Raw genomic sequence first — 19,279 nt, 5'->3', positions numbered from 1 at the left:
TGAAGACTTTAGGACATGATAGTAGGTTACCTATAGGGTTTTGGGGGTACTCTATACTGAGGTTCCACTAGAGAAATAATCTCATACCAAGGGGCTTACATTTTTTTTTTTTTTTTGCGGTACGCAGGCCTCTCACTGTTGTGGCCTCTCCCGCCGCGGAGCACAGGCTCCGGACGCGCAGGCTCAGCGGTCATGGCTCACGGGCCCAGACGCTCCGCAGCATGTGGGATCTTCCCGGACCGGGGCACGAACCCGTGTCCCCTGCATCGGCAGGCGGACTCTCAACCGCTGCGCCACCAGGGAAGCCCTTACATTTGTTTTAAACGTGTATGAAAATCATGTGACTTAGGCCATTAAAACAGGACACACACTTTGGAGACTTTGTATTTTTCTCCAGTATTGGCGATGAATTGATCTAACCATCATTCCCTGATTCTACCCGTGACCAGCAGTTTACCTCGTGAGACAGCTGCCAGAGTCTGAGAGATAGCAGTCAGCTGACTAATAATGAAGAAACCTGGGAGACAATCTGTGAGCTTTTAAAAAAAATTCCCAAAACTTATTTTGAAATATTTATAGGCTTGTGGGAAATTGCAGAAATAGTAAATGGAGTGTATACTTTCCCTATTGTGAGCTTATCAACAAAGATAAATTAATTGAGTATATTCATGTGATAAGGCAAATAGTCCTTCACTTGAGACAGTTTAGTCATCTGTGTGTGGTTTTAAGGACTCCAGAGATCCAAGTCTAAAAGGTCATGCAACTCACATCAATGTTCCCTAAAACACAAGGTCATTCAAGAGACGACTATCACGTGTCAGAGCATTTAACTGAATTACCAAACACAAAAATGAAACAAAACCCTACAATTATGGCTCACAACCACAGGAAACCCATTCTGTGCACTGCTCGAGTAAGGATTCTTTATTTTCCTTCCCCCCAATAAATGATCTTTATTGAAACTGGAAAGTTGTGTTTTCTTTGTCCCTTCATATGCGAGCATGATAGAAAGCACAGAGCTCCCTGAACTCTTGAATAATACAAAAGCAACCTTGGAGAGTTTGCTGCATATTTTGGGTCACGGGGTGATAAATCTGCCCACAGCTTACTTTCACCTCCTCATCCCTTCAGCCTGGACAGTGCTAGGGCCTGTGAGTGGATGTACACAGATGAAGGGATTATCTTATTCACCCCAGCCAAGGTGGACCTCAAATACAAGCCAATAAATTCCTTACATTTCTCACGCTGAGCAGGGGGCAAAGGTGAAGACGAACCCTGAAAATGCTTATTGTGACCAGACGACCACACCAAGCACATCTGTGTGTCTTTTAAAAGGCTTTTGCGATTATTGCAGAGGCCTGATCATCTGCATCTAGTGAGTGATCTAAGCCTCTTCACATTCCTGGCAAACCGCATCATTGTACAGATTAGATTTGAGTTATGGAAGATATCTGTGAAATGCAGTGAGGGAGACCCCTCCCGTATTCCCGTCTCTCTGCTCCTCCCAGATACATACTAGAGGTGGAACAGACTAAAATCACGTGAGTGAATACGACCATGGATCACCAAATGGGCTACGCAGAGACCAAATTTTGTTCTGCAAGTGTGTGTTCAGACTCACTCCGTCAACTGCAGATCAAGTGTTTTGATGTTATAGCATAATGTGCAGTTCATATAAGGAAAAAAAGAGTTCTATGTATTCAATAGTACTCTGAAATTTTTTTATCCAAGTTGTCATTAAGAGTGAAGAGTAATGATAATAGTTACCACGTGTAGAACATTTATTATGTGTCTGACATATGTGCTTTATGCGTGTGTGTGTGAGAGAGAGAGAGAGAGGAAGGGAGAGAGACAGAGGTGGGAGGTCACAGCACATGTGACAATGCAATAAATAATAAGATTTATGTGAATGATGCAAACAATGTATCGTATCGCCATTGTATAGTGTGTGGTTACCTCCAGCAGAAAGAAAGAGGAGGAATGGAAAAAGGGTTTTAATCCTAAACCTCTCAATTTCACCACTGCAGCTAATAGAATGCATTAGGAAAGATATTTTTCTCCTTAAGATTGATTTTTTTTGCCTATCTGTAGATTTAAGTTAGTTATGTACTTTCTCTCCCTCTCTGTGCTCTATTCATGATCACTGGAAAATTAGTCTACTAATCAATTGCAGTCACTGCAATTAAAGTATAAAGTGACTCTGATGAAATTAAAACACGTTTTAATAGTTTTTATTCATTCTCGTTAACTGCCTAGTTTCTTACATCATGAATAAAAAGAAATGGTGGCATTAGCACCTCTGTATCTTTTCAGTGTGGTTGAATGAGAACTGCAAAGAATCATCATTATTGTTATTTCAACTTCTCAATACCTTGTCATAAGTCTCTAAAACTTAAATATTATTTATAATTATTACCATTTGTACAGAATCTTATGGAATGTGAACGACTTAAAAATCCTTCAAGCAGTGAGTTGAGTTATAGATAATTGCTCAAGATAACTGGCAAGAATTTCCTTGACCATTTTAATGTGGAAGTAATAAACTAGTGAAAGGAAGAGAGAGAGAAATGGATGAAACTGTCAACAGTTAAAGGATACCTATGCGAAATTCAGAAGAATTGCTTGTTCTTGCAAATTATCATTATTTATGAATAAGATTTTAACTCACCTCTCTTTGGTTTTTATCTAGAAGCTTGGTTTCTCTTAAAAGTTAAGTAAACTGTAGACCTTTGTCTATTAGTTTTGTAAATATCCATATTACAACTTCAAGTAGATCAGAAAGAAAAAAAACTATTTAATTGTGTAATCAGATCTTAAATACACACCGTGCCTTGTAAGTTCACAATCTTAATAGAGAAAACAGTCAGTGGCTGGTATTACTACCTGGAATGAGAAAATATCAAATAAAGTCATGTAGCCCACACCCACAAAACACCATAAAACAGTCATTCGTCACCACTCCACCAACCACAGGTGACACGGCAGAATGCACGTTTATTCCCCCAGCGGAGAAAAGATAAGTTATATACAAACAGTGTGAGGGAAGCACAAGGGAGGTTTTTAAATTGGCCACGTGATATAGTGTGAAATTCTCAAGGGAAGCCAAACTCTACTCTCTGTATCCTTTGTGGTGTTAACACTTTTAAAGAAAGGGCACAGATCAAGGCATTGCCTACAGAAGAGTCTGTTTTAGTTCATTAAACATTAATATGCTTTTCAAGGTTGGGAATACTTTCAATACAAACAACACAGATAGGATCATGTCTATTTCTTGCAAACATAGTTGACGAGGAGGCTTGGCGTACAACACACACACCTGCAATGAAGACAAAGGGAAAATCATTTAAGTTTTTCCCCACAGGGAAAAAGTGAACTTTTTTCCTTTGCTCAGTCTGTGGTGTCTAGATTGATGTTTACAATTACTTTGTGTCTCATGAGATGAAAGGAAGAGGTGTCAGTAGTAATTGCTATCTGGAGCCAAATCTTATTTACTCACGTGTACCTGGAACATTGGTCAAGTAGGCTTTGCAGCTCTAAGATGTTTGCTTAGAATTGAAAAAAGAAAAAAACAAAAAACTTCTACGCCATCTTTTGGTTCAGGGCTGAAAATAATACAAAGGAACCTCCCTAAATGATTTCCAATTCAGATCTCTCTTCTGAGTTTTGGACCTTGATAACTGGCTGCCTACACAACGCCATGCCGTCGGCACCTCAAGGTAAACTCTCAAACAGAGGCAGCAGAGTCACCCCCACTGCCCACCCCCTGGTTTCTCTCTCTGTCACTGCCACTACCTTAGATGCAGCCAGCGTCACCTGACATTGAACTCTCCCAACAGCAACTTAGCTAGGCTCTTAACCAGAGGCCATCCCCCAAAGCAAATCTCATCATGGCAATCCCTTTGCTGAAAGCCTTTCAAAGTTTCAACGCTCTTAGGGCTGCTAACAGACGTTTTAACGTTGGTTAAAAACACTGGTTTGTAAAACACTAAACATTTGGTCTCAGTTTGCCTTTTAAATCTCATTTTGGCCTCTCTTCTACCCCAAATCCAGTGTCTTGAATGTCTTAGGTGTGGCACTCCCAGTCTTTGCTATGCCACTGTCATTGCTTTGAACACTCTTCCCTCCTCACAGGATAACTCCGGTTTCAGATTTTTTTTATTTTTATTTTTTAGACGCACCACGCGGCTTGCGGGATCTTAGTTCCCTGACCAGGGATGGAACCCAGACTCCCTGCAATGGAAGCACGGAGTCCTAAACCACTGGACACCAGGGAATTCGGGTTTCAGGAGAAGTCACTTGTGCTGGGAGCACCCTGTCTTCCCTCGTCAACCCCGCCCCCTCCCCAGTCACCTCAGGCTTGTATCCCTCACTGTCTCTGAGCTCTCTAAGGGGAGGAATTAAGCCTCCTTTACTCACTGATGTTTTCCTAACACTTAGTGTAATCAATGTCTGGCCGTAGGTGCTCAATTAACATTTGCGGAGGTAATGAACACCGTGTAAAATAGGATCACTGATTTGCCAGAGCAAATGAATAAATACGTCTTTGTGGTGGCTGAGTTAGAAGACAACCGTCCTTAGCATCAGGCAGTGGGAGTTACAAAGCCTCAGGAGGATGAAGTGCTTGTCTTTCCGGTAAAATGACTGTGGAGGGCTGACCTTTGAATCTGGAGCAGGTCCACAGGGGCAAGGGAAGCCCACCACAATGAACTCCAAGAGAAGGGTTTTTTTTTACTTTCACTTTTTAAATACTTTGCCTCCAGGCATTTCCAAGTTGGATGTGCATTAGAATCCGCCAAGGAGATTTAAAGATACAGATGCTCGTTCTCACTTCCAATTTATCGAATCATAATTTCCAATGGGTTCCCCCAGGAACCAGTGTTTTCTCTTTTTCTTTCTTTCTTTCTTTTCTTTCTTTCTTTCTTTCTTCTTTCTTTCTTTTCTTTCTTTCTTTCTTTCCTTCCTTTCTTTCTCTCTCTCTCTCTTTCTTTCTTCCTTTCTTTTTCTTTCTTTCTTCATTTCTTTCTTCCTTTCTCTCTTCCTTTCTTTCTTCTTTCTTTCTTTCTTTTCTTTCTTTCTTTCTTTCCTTCCTTCCTTTCTTTCTTCCTTTCTTTTTCTTTCTTCATTTCTTCCTTCCTTCCTTTCTTTCTTTCTTTCTTCCTTCCTTCCTTCCCTCCTTTCTTCCTTCCCTTCTTTTTCTAAGCTGACTATATTTTTTAGAGTAGTTTTCAGTTCAGAATTGTTTTCAGAGCAAAACTGAGCAGAAGGTACAGAGATCTACCATATACTCCCAGCCCCACCCATGTATCTCACCAGTGCTTTTGAAAACCTCTACAGGTCTCAGCAACCTTCAGGCTGTTTTAGCTCATGTCAGTGTCCTTAGCAAATAATAAGTAATGGTTAGATACCACACTAATTGTTTTGATTTCAGTATCTTACTTCATCCTTACAGCCACCCTATGAGGTATGTACTATATTAGTCTTCTTTTCACAGATAAGGAAACTAAGGATTAGGGAGATTGAGAGATTTGCCCAAAGTCACACATCAGGGAAATGGTGGGTTAGGATCCATGCCTAGATAGTGTGTACCCTTAACGAAGCTAACTAACCTTAACTAAGGCAACCACAATACAAAAGGTTGTCACAAGATTTTAATGAACATAATTTCTACCCTGAATTCAATGTATGCAGGTTTATCATATAGAAACGCTAACGTAAGTGTACAAAGATACATACACAAGTATGTTGTACTGCATTTGTACTCAGGCACAACTGAAAACAAGCCCAAAATCCCTCAGAAGGGGACTGGCTGAATTACAGTTCATTCAGAAAATGAAAGACCAGGCTACGAAGTTGATTTTTTTTCTTTCCTTTTCTTAAGGGAGAAAATCTAGTGAAGACATTGACATCTGGTTAAAGACAGTTTTGTGATTTCACACCCTCTACTTGGCTTCCTCAGCAGCAATGATAGATTAAAAATTAAAGACAGCATGCCATTTCTTCTTGGTAGCTTTGAAGACTTTCCCTTTATCATTATTATGCTTGATAAGGAAAGGGAGAGCTATGCTCAAAACAAGATAAGCATCCCTGTGAACTAAGAACGTAACAGAACAACAGGACATCATAGTGGTGAGTGGAGCGCAAAGCGAATGGTTCTGCTGGCCTCTTAAGTCTGCACAGAGGCTGTGAATGAACACTGGAGCCATAGAAACCAAAGGGAAACGGAACTCAAGAGTGAGGGCAAAATAAACATATTTTCGGCCATTAGAGACGAAGAGGTTTTCTCACCTACAGATGCACACTGAGAAAGTGCTAAAGCACAGAAGAAAAGTAAAATCAAATGGAGGAACTGGATGCAAGACACTTTGCTGAGCAATCAATAAAATATGCTGGTAAATCCGACTATTGATGGCAAGCGTAAACAATCTCGTAACTGATATTCTCAACTTAACGCTGAAACTTGAGACAACAGAGAGGAAGTTATAAACAGATGAATTCAGTGGGTGTCTAGACTATTCCATGTCCTTGTCTTTTTCAAGAGAGTAAACTTTGTTAGGCAGATAGTAAAGTACCTTCATGAAAATTATGAGTTGCCACCAAAAGGACAGAAACCAGTAGAAAATAAAGATCACAAAGGATACGGAAAACTTTCTTGGCATAACAAGAAGCTGTGAAGGAGGGGAAAAAATAAAGGAAAAATCCATATGCAGAAACCCCAAATTAAAAGCCCAAGTATATTGCCATAACTAGGATAAGGCAAACGGCTTAACTTTCCTTATTTAAAACAGATGGGCTGGATTAAAAAACAGACAGACGTAAAAAAGTAGCTGTAAACAAAATTTGAGGAAAATATGAAAACTATAAGGATGTAAGAAGGCTATGTTAAGACAACAGGAAAAAAGCAAGGCAGCGTAGTAACATTAACAGAAGTCCAAATACAATTTAAAGCAAATTCATTAATACAGAGGAATTCCACATAATACAAAACAACGGCCAACCAAGATTATCTGACATGCTTGAATTTGTATTGAAATATATAGAGCAAAAATTGACGATTATAGGAAAATACTGATTAATCTACGATTATAGTGGGTTTTTTAAAATCTTACAATGCTCAGAAAATGATAGATGAGGCAAAATAATTTAGTAGGAATATTAAAAGATATCGCAACATAACCTTTGTCTACAGCATGTATGTATCCCTGACCCCCAAAACAAAAGATTGGTATCCAAAATAAATGAAAACTTTTATAAATCTACAAGAAAAATTTTAACAGCAAATGGAAAAATTGAAAAATTATATAAACATTCAAATCTCAGGAGAGAAAACTTTCACTGTTATATGGAAATAATCTTAAAATGAGATATTATTTAATATTCATAAGATTAGCAAAACCCAAACAGTTCAACAATGTGTGGAAACAGACATTCTCAGATGCTGCTGGTAGAAAGGCAATTGATTCAATCACTTTGGAGAGATTTGGCAATATCTGGTAGAATTGCACTTGCACGCCCAGCATGACCCATCAATTCTATCTTTAGGTATACACCCTAGAAAAGTTCCCTACATGTATATTCAGGAATATTTACAAATATGTTTAGTGCAACTCTATGTATACATACAAAACCCAATGTCAGTAGGGCAGTAGGGGAATGGATAATAACACTCATCTAAATGCATCAAAATAACCAGATCTTGAAGACACGATGCTGATTTAAAAAAAAAAAAAAAGCAAGTTGAAATAGATACTTATCCAGTTTGCGATCATTGCTACTTTGGAGGACCATGGTAGTTGAATGGTACTAGAAGGAAATTTATGTTTTATGTCTAGTGTTTGATTCCTTTAAAGGACCTGAGGCAACTAAGAAAAATGGAACACTGGTTAATTTTAGATAGAGCACACATTACGCTGTATAATTTTTGTATATTTCTGTAAAGAAAAAACATTCTTACATGATAGTTATAGAATGGTATGTATAAAATAATCCGTGTTGTTCATACACATATTATTGATGCACAGAAAAATAAGAAAGAATATATATCAAGTTGCTAACTGGTTATTTCTTAGAGATGGGATCATGAGGAAAGTTTACCTCCCTTGCTGCACATTTCTTCCACACACTAATTTGCTATATACTTTACATTTTTTCCCCAAGTAGCATCTATTACGTTTGTAAATAGGAAGAAAAAAATTAGATTAACTTCCTTCTATAAATAACATCTTGTAAAAAATTAGTTTTAAATAATTTTGACTGGGCCTTTCCCTACTTTTCTTTCAAAAAATATGTAAACACACATTCTTAAGAAAGACCTAATATTTAGTCTCTAAAAAGCACTTTCAAAATTCTTGTTGGAAAAAAAAAGGTCAAATATATGTTTGAGTATATATCAGTTTAAAGGCATGTTTTGACATTGCTTTTCCTTGCCAACTATAATTTTCTCAGAAAGAATAAAGAAAAGTCAGGACATGTCTAAAATGCTTATAACTTAAGGACTGAATCTTCCCAAGATTTCAGCTGAGAATACGTGGTGAGCCTTTCTCCAAAAAAGATACTGTAATCAGAGATTCTGTCAATCTAGTTTCACTCCAAAACTCTGATTTTGCCTTTTTCAGGGTCGATACAAGTTTAAAATAAAATTTAAATGTTAAGGTCATCAGAGTTTTCCACCATCCAGTAGCATTTGAAGAAGGCTTCCTGAATATTCTTTATTCAACAAATATTTCTGAGAACCCATCTCTAGGAGAGTGTTTTTAAAACTCTTTTTTATTTCTATCCTATATGATATCACATCATATAAACAAGGGAGAGGAAGGAAAACTGGTTATAACTCTCTAACTGATTTCTCAACTCAATGGATTCAATTTACAATTTCCTAAACAGTATTCTTTGTAGCATCTAAAACTGAATGTAATGATAAGTACTAAGCAAATAAGAGATATCTTGCATATGTGAAAAAGATATTTACTATCTCATGAGTGGGATAGAAAAAGATCTGAAAACAACTTAAAAGCTCATCAATATGGACTTTTTGAAATACGTTACAGCCACCCTGTGGAATACTATGTAGCCATTAAAAAGAATCAGTAGGTTTATGACACAAAAAGCTTTTTGTGTCATACACTGTTATGTGAAATAACTATAACATAAAATACTATGCAGAAAAAGATCAAGTAGAATAACAAACATTAATTGAGTATTTTCAGTATGCCTGAATTGTTCTAAGTGCTCATAACCTTTTGAGGTAGGTATTATTATCATCTCCACTATACAGATAAGGAAACTGAAGTCCAGGAGTTCCAGATCAATAGCCAGTAAGTGGAAAGGAAGTCAGACTGCCTCCCTCTAGAATATGTGCTCGTTGCCTCTTCACTATAACAATAATTACTTCTAATCAAAGTAAAAGAAAATGTGTGCATGTAATTGTGTGTACAGAAAAGCCACACGTTGTACTTAAGTGACCTCAAGGGAGAGGTGTGGGTCTGAAGAGGGAGATAAGACAAGACTACTGCCATTTAGTTTATGTACTTCTCTATGGTTCTCATGTAATACTTTTGTAATGAAAGTATTAATACTAAGCAAGAATTAATCTGCATAACACACCTCCATTAAACATAACCTCAAAACAGTAGATTTAAGAAAAACATTTATTACAGAGTGGAAAGTCTCTTCTCTCTTGTTAAAATCTTTAAAACATTTTTTTTACCCTTAACAGATTCTGGCATCTTTACCAGCTTGCTGCAGTATTTCTCAGTGGTGTGGATGAGTATCCTCTCTAGGGAACCGAGAAGTTATTGCACTTTCCAAAAAATCATTATCTAAGACTCTGCAAGGTCCTGCAAGGTTTGTGCCTTTCGATTTTCACATCTAACCTCCTCCCAGTTGACAGCCGTCAAGCAAGTCCTGCAGCTCATACTTCACATGGCGCTTTTCACGCTGTATTCACATGACTCATCCACTCACTCATCTCCCTCATTAGACAGAGACCTCCCCAAAGGCGGAAATCAAGTACTCCTGTTCATCCATAAACTCCAATGAGAAGTGTGGAGCCTGACATACGAGGTCATAAAATAGTGTGTGGAGGCATAAGCTAAGACTGATACCGCTTCCAGTCTCTAATCCAAAGTAATCATCACTATGGCTCTAAAGCTCATCTTGTGAAAACACACCAGTTACTATTAAAGCTAGTGCAAGAGTAATATTATGATGTAATAGCTACTTTTATTGAGTGTCTGCCTCTGCAGGTCACATCAGAATCCCTAGAATCTTTGTTATATTACCTATCGTGCTCCCAACACAGACTTATAACATCATCATTTTTATCTGCTGTTTACAAAAATGAAATTGAAACTTAGAGAGATTAAATAATTATCTCAAGGTCACACAGCTCATATATAGTGGAAGCAGGATTCAAATGTAAGTTTCTAAGACTGCAAAATCTGTGCTTTTTTTATTATGTAGTACTTTCTCTGAAAATGATTAAAAAATGGAAAAGTGAGCATTTTTAGACTATTTTTCTTTAAAGAAGTGTAATGAGAGTCTGTAAAGACAGAGACACAATATTCCATGTAAGAGAAAAATTAGAATATGTTACAGATCAGTATTCCTCAGTTGTGAAGGTAAATTTCTTCATTAAAAAAACAAGAGCAGGGCTTCCCTGGTGGCGCAGTGGTTGAGAGTCTGCCTGCCAATGCAGGGGACACGGGTTCGTGCCCCGGTCCGGGAGGATCCCACGTGCCGCGGAGCGGCTGGGCCCGTGAGCCATGGCTGCTGAGCCTGCGCGAGAGGCCGCAGGGGTGAGAGGCCCGCGTACCATTAAAAAAAAAAAAAAAAAAAAAAACCAAAAAACAAGAGCACACCATCATTACAGGAACAGGGAAAGAAAATTAAGATACCACCTTATTCTTAAATTCTCCATTCATTTAAAATTGTTACTGCTCCCCAAATCACCCATCAGAAGGCATGCATGTATATTTTTATTCCTGCAGACTAAAGTGAATTTCATAAAATTTCAGAGTCTGCAGAGACTTTGACATCAGGGTGATTTATGTGGGAATCCCAGCAGCTGAACGAAGAAAGATTACGGCCAACATGGTGTCAAACACAACCTGTGTGAGGTCTCAGGGATAAAAGCATGTGGTTGACACTCAAAAAATAAATAACCTTGACCACAGACTGTTCAATAAGCGACACTTGAAACATGCCTGCAGGCGGCAAAGGAAGGGACTCCAGAATGAATAGCCAAAGCTGCTCCACTTCAAGCTGAGGGGATGTGCTCCTTTTTTGTAAGAATCCTCCTTCCCTGTTCTTCCTTGTGAGTATTACTCAGTAGCAGTGGCCGACTCTGCTCCATTGCTTCTTAGCTAGAACCTGAAAAGTGGTCCCAGGAGTCTTCCATCCTCTTGCAGTGTGATGGGGAAAAAACACAGGAAACTGTCCTACAAGCCATGAGTGCAAGTCCCCTTTCAGTCACTTCTGAAATGCCTGACATTGGGGAAGTCAACCTCTTTGGTTCTTGGATTTCTTTTTTTTTAAATTTTTATTGGAGTATGGTTGCTTTACCATGTTGTGTCAGCCTCCGCTGCACCACAAAATGAATATCCCCACCCTTTGGGACTTCCCTCCTATTCAGGCACCCCGATGTTCATAGCAGCACTATTTACAATAGTCAGGACACGGAAGCAACCTAAATGTCCATCGACAGAGGAATGGTTCTTGGATTCCTGGTCTGCAAATGGACGAAACCCAGTTCAGCTGTGCGAAGTCAGATCACGAAGCTTTCGGGTCTGTGCACCTTCTTCCTGGTCTTCTCGGATTCGTTTTCTCGTGGATAATGATACTAGCTTGCAGCTATTTCTCTCATTCAACATTTTATCTATGCTGTCTTTATTTTTTATTGAAAAGAAAACAGTTGCTTCCTCTCAAGGAAAAATAAGAGTTAAAAAACCATTCTTTCTCATAAATGGTTTGCGCACTAAAGAGAAACCATAAACCCAGATGATAGAAGTGTAGGCATTATGATTTTCATGTGACTTCTCATATTCAGATAAAATGTACTCAGTAATATACATGGGTCCTAAGAAAACATCGTGTTTAATCCTTTAGATTTGTGTTTTGTTTTCATTTATAGAGGATGAAATCTGTCTAATATTTTTAAAAAGTGAAATTAAAAACAATAGAGCCATATAACCTCCTGGGATAAAAGGAGCAGCCCTGAGTTAGGGCTGAGTTGTGTGAACTAAGTGGTTAAAAGGTAGCTCAGGGACTTCCCCCGTGGCCCAGTGGTTAAGAATCTGCCTGCCAATGCAGGGGACACGGGTTCAAGCCCTGGTCTGGGAAGATCCCACATGCCGCGGAGCAACTAAGCCCATGCACCACAGCTACTAAGTCTGTGCTCTAGAGTCCGCGAGTCAAAACTGCTGAGCCCACGTGCCACAACTACTGAAGCCCGCGTACCTAGAGCCTGTGCTCTGCAACAAGAGAAGCCACCACGATGAGAATCCCGCGCACCACAACAAAGAGTAGCCCCCGCTCATCGCAACTGGAGAAAGCCCGCGCACAGCAACCAAGACCCAACACAGCCAAAAATAAGAAGAAGAAGAAGAAGAAAAAGAATGCAGGAGGAAAACCAGGTTAGAGCAAGGACTACTGCTGCTCTTTATTTTTTCTTTGATTTGCTTTGATTTCTTTCAGAAGCTAAGGCACTAGGGCCATGGTTACTTGTATGCCTATAACACTTTCACTGTTTCAAAAGAAAAAGAAGAAATGAATTCCATACATAACTTAATTATTGGGTCTCCCATAATTACAACACGAGGGTTTAATGGAGTTTCCCTAGTCACAGAAATGTCACGGGATATCATGTTTTGAACGAGGTAATGAAGTTGTCCTCAGAGAATTAATCAAACATCTCCTGCTAACAGTTTATTTGTCCTCTCAGTATCCTGAAGTAGGTTAGGACATAGTGCTATTAAGATGTACTGATCAGTGGTTGAGAGTCCACCTGCCGATGCAGGGGACGCGGGTCCGTGCCCCAGTCCGGGAAGATCCCACATGCCGCAGAGCGGCTGGGCCCGTGAGCCATGGCCGCTGAGCCTGCGCATCCGGAGCCTGTGCTCCGCAACGGGAGAGGCCACAACAGTGAGAGGCCCGCGTACCGCAAAAAAAAAAAAAAAAAAAGATGTACTGACATTTTAAAAAACTTCAAAATATGTATTCTGGACCAATGTCAGTTAAGACATGCAAGCTTGATCCACTGGGAGGATAACAATCCCCTGGCAAGTGGGTATAAATCTCTGTACTTCTTTCAACCCTGTTGTGCAGTGTAGACAGTACTTTACCAGTTTACTGAGCTGGAGACCACGCACCGCAGAGTCACAAATGTAAAGGCAGCATCTGTACTATCTATAATTTTATTTTGTACTTGGAGGATCACCTTGCAGCGCTGCGATCGTGAAGGACTCCACGGGTTTGGCGTTTTAAAGCTGTCCCTGGCAGTGAGTGTGGTCCTGAAAATTATCCCTTTGAAGAAGTGCGATTCTTGAACAACAACAGAAAGAAGAATGAGCTTCTTGCTGGCATTTGGACCAGAATTTCAGCTTTGTGGCATCCTTCCGGAGACAGTGAAACAGATTGTTTGTGAAACACCCTCAGGGAAATTGAAGCTGAGATACATTTCAGCCCCATGAAGTGTAAAGAGAAAGCTATTTCTCTCTTACAATGTCAATATTCTGACTCTCCTGACTCTTTTATTATTAAGTACTGGCTAATAAAGTTCTACCAACCATTTAATTTCTTTTCCCAGGACTGTGTTTAACTCGGTGACTGCTGTCACAGCCCGAGGGGACATGTGACAATGCACATCAATTTCTGGGCTGCCAAATGCCATGACTCAGTCTTTTTGATTCTTTGTGTGGCTTTCCCAGAACCTCTGGTCCCACTGGATGCCCCTTTGAAAGCACCCATTGCACATGGAGCCTGGTTTGATCAGCTGCCACTTTTGTATCTGTTTGCCTGTTTCCTTGTTGGAACCCTCTATGGATTGGGCCTGTCTTGTTCATCACAGTGTCCTTGGTGCCTTGGGGGATGCCCACTACTCAGAAGGGGGGCTACTAGGTGCTATACAGTGCTGACGTATATACATAAGGAGTGAGGGCAGGACAAATCCTTCATCTCTTTTCCCCTGGCACAGCATCTGGTGCATTAGAGATGCTCAGCAGACATTTTAAATAAATAAATGTCTGAATATACATTATTTCAGTTGTGTGTTTCACTACAGCAGAATGAAGACCTGTGTTTTTTTTTTTTTTTTTGCGGTACGCGGGCCTCTCACTGTTGTGGCCTCTCCCGCCGCGGAGCACAGGCTCCGGACGCGCAGGCTCAGCGGCCATGGCTCACGGGCCCAGCCGCTCCGCGGCATGTGGGATCTTCCCGGACCGGGGCACGAACCCGTGTCCCCTGCATCGGCAGGTGGACTCTCAACCACTGTGCCACCAGGGCAGCCCAACCTGTGTCTTAGAGAAAGGATGCAGCGATGCTTTATGTCTCTAGAAGTGTGAAGGGAAAGTTTTATCCCTAATTTTAAGTGTTTCAAATTGTTACAAATGGCCTAAAGAAAAGAGGTGGTTTTAGTTTTACCTACATCTTATAATCCTAACATAGATTATTATTGTGATTATCCGTAGCATGATGTAGTCCACTGGTTTTATCAAATGACATTCCCCGTATACTTTACAGGGTAATCTTGTATCTTTTGAGGTCTGTAGCAAGTTTCTTGACGTCTATTAAAAGAAGATTTAAGGCCAATGACAAAAAAAAAAAGGTATGTATATGACTTCTAAACTAGGAATAAAGGGAGAGAAAAAGGGATTCAAATGTCCGTTTCAGTAAGGCAGAACGAAGACCTGCTTCTTAGGGAGCTCATAAAGGCTATCAGCCTCCCGTGAAAGGTAACATCTACCCGTGCAGAGCACGTAAGATATACAGAGAACAGGGACGCCCATTCAAGATCTCTAATTCGAGCAGAACTATTTCCGGTTGGTGAAAGTTTCTCAGGGAAGCAAACTAACACGTTCCACATTTCTACAGTGACCAACGGACATACCAACAGTGTCAGAAAATAGTACCTACATTCCAAAATGTTTTTCTTAATTTTTCATTCTAATACAATCAAAGGAGATGCTGTTGTCTATTTAGTAATGGATTTTTATGAAGTGTATGTTCTCAACAACAGACCATAAGTACATAGTGCATTGCCTGGACTTACTAAATAAATACACAGACCTCTGTGACTTCACTGTAGTATTTCACAGACTTTGGCCTCTCTTTCCATCATGGAGCACGCAGGTCAAGCCTGTAAGTGTTCTGCTTTCAGCCAAGTTGTAGTGTTGGTTTATCGGCCTTTACTCTGTGCTTTATACTTTCAACAAAAGAATACACTAGACCTCTGCTGCTGGTGAATAATTTGGAATTTCCGATGCTACTGCTAACATGTACTAAGAGATCTTTTCTAATTATTCAGTCTCATGAATTTTACTGTTTTTGATTATAATATCTCTTTTAATAATTTTAAGCTTACAAACTCTGAAGTCTAGTATCTGAGAAGTTGCTTCCCAGATTTATGTGAATTTTAGCACTAACATGGAATTCAGCTGTGACTGAGACCTTGCGGTTCCTATAACATGTGTAGTGATCTGCTTCCAGGGTTTGAGTGATAATACATCAGCAATATGTATCCTTTGATGTCTACAAGATGGTATTATACGGCCAGCGTTCACTCTCCTGTGTGGAAAAGCTGGGAATCAGGCAGATAGTGTTACCATGAAAAAGACAAAACAAACACAAGACAGCATTTATCCATGAGGACTTGACAAGACAGCCCAAACCCAGTCCTTCAGAAGGGAAACCCTTCCACTGGACAACTTGCTAAATGATGTGGAAAAGCAATGCTTTTCCTTGCGCAAGTGAACTACCAGACTCCATCACATGTTCTCTTAATGATCCTGGAGGAGTTATACTTGGTAAAAGGTGAACCAAAATAATTCATGTATCAGTTAGCCTTACGTCTGTAACTGCTAACATGTAAAGTATTCTAGGGTCCGCAAGTCTGCATGCACAGAAAAGGACACAGTTTGTTTCATTTCTATTAGCATGCCTCATGCTATTTTTGAGTATTACAGGGTAGAATATACAGTGTAGAATATCTATTAAATATACATGCTGCCAGTACAGCATGAAGTGGGCCGCAGAGCGGTTGGCGCCATGGACTCTGTGGTCAGCCTGGCTAAATGCTTCTCAACTGTTTGACCTTGAGCAGGTTACCTAACCGCTCAAAGACAATAAAACTGAGGCATAACACAACCAGGCTCATAGTCTGTGTGTCTGTATGTTAAATGAAATCATTCAAGTAAGAGGCTTAGCACACCTGTTATTGTTATCATATATAATAGTTATAATAGTTATAGTTACAATAGCTATATATTATACTTATCATTACATGACATATATGATATCTATGGAGCCCTGAAACATAGAGACATGAGTTAGTTTAATACTGCAAACAGTATGATCCTATTCAGTAGTGTAACCTTAATATCTTAGAACTACCCTAGCAGACAACGTATCTGCAAGTTTACAGTCCATGAATCTGAGAGCTTATTTCTGGGTGAACTGTCCCTATGTCCTGGCACAGTTCCCTGTGCTCACTTTCTGGTGAGCCATAAGGTCATTCTTCAATGTAAGTTATACAGAACGGTGAGCTGTTCTCACAAAGAACTCTGGAGCCTTTGCCTTTTCTGGTAATAGCGGTGAATGTATTCATGCAACTGGCAGCAGAGATTCAAGTGGCTGCTTGCCAAGCTCGTGTGTGTGCAGAGGAACAAAGCTCTGAATGCCTTTCCTGCTGTGAGCAGTATAATGCATCAACAGTTTCAAAAAGATCAGTTCCCAACGGCATAGCAGCAAGTTCCTTCAGAGCCGGTGACCATAACACGTACCCCGTTGCTAATGAACCCACTCCAGCAGCCTCGGACCCCTGCTTACTTGCCTTTATTTTAATTTGTGTCCCTGTACCCAAGCCCCACGTGGAGCTGTTTCCTATTAACAGCTGGCCTGCTGGGCTCTGAGTTCAGCCAGGTCCAGAATTAAGAAGAGAGGACTGGGGGTTGGGACCCTGTGGGTCCTCCCAAGGCCAAGCCTGGGAAGTCTCCCTTCTCTCTCCCCTCCAATTCCTATTCGGCCAATGACTCACTCATTCACATTCACCAATGCTCTTTTTCTTCCTGCCCTCTCCCCTTCACGAGTTTGTTAAAAATGAATTAATCCTGTAATTTCGAAAGCCCTCTCCTGAAACCATTACAATTAAAAAAAAATGATGTGAAGTGACTCTATATCATAAAATGGTTTATGTTTAACCCAATGGGGGTACAGAACGAGGGAACTAAACCACACTATTTTAAAGTTATTTTAAAAACCCATTTGTTTTAAAGGTCTAAAGGTGCACTTGTTACGTGACAACTCCAATAATATACTTCATTTTGTACATTTCCACAATTTTCTTGTAACATAACAAGTGACACTTAATTACTATTTGCAGCTAACAGCCAAAACAACCCGCACATTAACATTTAGTAGAAACACATTCTAATAACCTTCCATTATTGAACTCGGCATATTTGAACAGAATTGCTCATCTTCTCTCAGCTTCCTTTCCCTAGACTGGTTCTCTCTCCTAACTTCCTGTTAACGAATGGTTCCTCCATTCCTTGAACCTGTCAAGCACACACGTTTTTAGATACATATTTTTAAATTTCCCTCCTTACATGAGGTCCAAGTCTTAGCAGGTTTTATTCTCAGCGGTAGGTTGTTTCCTTTCCAGTCCCAACGTCCTCCCCCTACAGGTCCACTTCCCTTTTTGGCTCCTATTCTGTTCACTTACACTGCTATCGAATTAATAACCTCCAAACATCGCTCTGATTATTGCACTTTTTTTTTTTTTTTTTTTTTTTTTTTTTTTGCGGTACGCGGGCCTCTCACTGTTGTGGCCTCTCCCGCTGCGGAGCACAGTCTCCAGACGCGCAGGCGCAGAGGCCATGGCTCATGGGCCCAGCCGCTCCGCGGCATGTGGGATCTTCCCGGGCCGGGGCACGAACCCGCGTCCCCTGCATCGGCAGGCGGACTCTCAACCACTGCGCCACCAGGGAAGCCCTATTGCACTCTTTTGTCCAGAAACTTTTGGGTGCTCCCTACGAAGTAAAGTCAGAACTTCTTATCTCATTCAATTGCATCCACAGTGTGCTTCCAACCAATTTTTCCAGAGTCAACTGCCAATGCCTCCCACCCTTTCTTTAGTTGAGCTAGTTTTTAAAGTGCTCTCATACAGATGCTACTTGGTCCTCATGAAGATTCTGTAAAATAAGAAATTCAGGTGATAATGTACTCAAATGAGGAAAACAGGTACAAGTAGACAAGTGGATTGGTGAAGATTCCTTGACTAGAAAGCAGCAAAAATGCATCCACAGCCCAGATCTCCTAACACCTAATCCTGGAAGCTGGGCAATGAGCCTCTCTCAGAAAAGGCAATGTGGCCAAGTTGGATTGCCCTCTGCTCCCACGTCTTTCTCTCCCTCCTGCTTTCACGCATGCTATCTTGGAATACTTTGCCTTATTCTCCATTCACCTGAATCCTTTCCATCTGTTAAAGCCTTTATCTGTTCCTCCTCTTGACTCACAGAGTGATCATACCATTGCTTTTAATCACACTGCCTTCTTCTGTCTGCTTTGTGGTGTTTCAAATTATTACCGAACTAAATTATTCTCCTGTAACCTTTAACGTACTTAGGTGTTTTTTTTTCCCAAATAGATTTTAAGCTTTCTGAGATCCCGGCCTATGTCTTAAGTGCCTTTATAGTCCCCACCTGTTACACTTAGTAAGTGCACAATAAATATTTGCTCTGTGTGTGGTATGTGAGATTAAATATTTTTTAAAATGCAAGACATTTCATATGTTTTCCTTTATCTTATGTTCGTTTTCAAACGGTGTAATATCTACATCATTCAACTAGTATTCTTCCAATGTGGAAAAATGGACATAATCTTTATTATTCAGCCAATTCTTGCAATGCCTCCCCACAGACCAGACACTCATTAAACATCCATTAGCTCTCCCTGAATCCTTAGCATTATCAACTACATTAAATAGTCTGTTAAGGGCTTCAATGCATTCATATTCTGAGCAGTCAGAAACTCATTTTTCCATTTCTTGATTTTTTAATATTTTTCTAAC

General features: G+C 40.1%; 1 protein-coding gene across 1 annotated transcript in view; it reads right to left on the bottom strand.

Moving 5' to 3' along the window:
• The window catches only part of FREM2 (FRAS1 related extracellular matrix 2), a 152,875-nt gene that overhangs the window by 40,686 nt on the left and 92,910 nt on the right, over positions 1-19,279 (bottom strand). The gene's annotated exons all lie outside the window — the stretch shown is intronic.

The sequence above is a fragment of the Delphinus delphis genome, chromosome 18 (assembly GCF_949987515.2).
Source record: "Delphinus delphis chromosome 18, mDelDel1.2, whole genome shotgun sequence".
NCBI classification, from domain to species: domain Eukaryota; kingdom Metazoa; phylum Chordata; class Mammalia; order Artiodactyla; family Delphinidae; genus Delphinus; species Delphinus delphis.
This window is presented reverse-complemented; position numbering and strand designations above follow the sequence as displayed.